The sequence below is a fragment of the Sinocyclocheilus anshuiensis genome, unplaced genomic scaffold (assembly GCF_001515605.1).
Source record: "Sinocyclocheilus anshuiensis isolate Anshui unplaced genomic scaffold, SAMN03320099.WGS_v1.1 scaffold2216, whole genome shotgun sequence".
In the NCBI taxonomy this organism is placed as follows: Eukaryota; Metazoa; Chordata; class Actinopteri; order Cypriniformes; family Cyprinidae; genus Sinocyclocheilus; species Sinocyclocheilus anshuiensis.
In genome coordinates this window covers 192,025-192,582 of record NW_015545525.1, presented here as the reverse complement: position 1 = coordinate 192,582, position 558 = coordinate 192,025, and positions in this window count along the sequence as shown.

The following is a 558-nucleotide window of genomic DNA, read 5'->3' as shown; positions in this document are numbered from 1 at the left end:
CAGATATATATATATATATGTATATATGTGTGTGTAACATATTTGTGTATGTATAAATGTAATAATATTGATTGAACATAGTTACAAAATTATTTAAAACACCTTAACATTCCATTTTGTATTCATATTCATGTACCATGGCATTTACATTGTTTATGTCCTTAAAAAAAACATTATTTCAATGGTATATGTCCATAACGATATTATCCTAGTACACATTCATAATAATGGCATTGTGATTTGTAATCTAAGTGCTATCGATCCAGAAGTGTGTTTATATCTCGAGAGCACTGATCCGAGTCTGTCGTGTGCTCCGTGTTTAGCTTCAGGGACCGGCGGCACCAGGATTTCGTACGCGGCGTGTGTTGGGCCCCGTGCGGCTCGGCCGTGTTGACCACCGTGGGCTGGGGCCATCAGGTGCTCCACCACAGCGTGTCTGCGCCCTAGAGCATCATGGGAAACCACACCAACCTCCAGCTCATCCCCATTTCTGTTGTTCCGTCACCATCAAATAATGATTCATGAGTTTAATGCATAATCATAGGAGGATAAAAATAA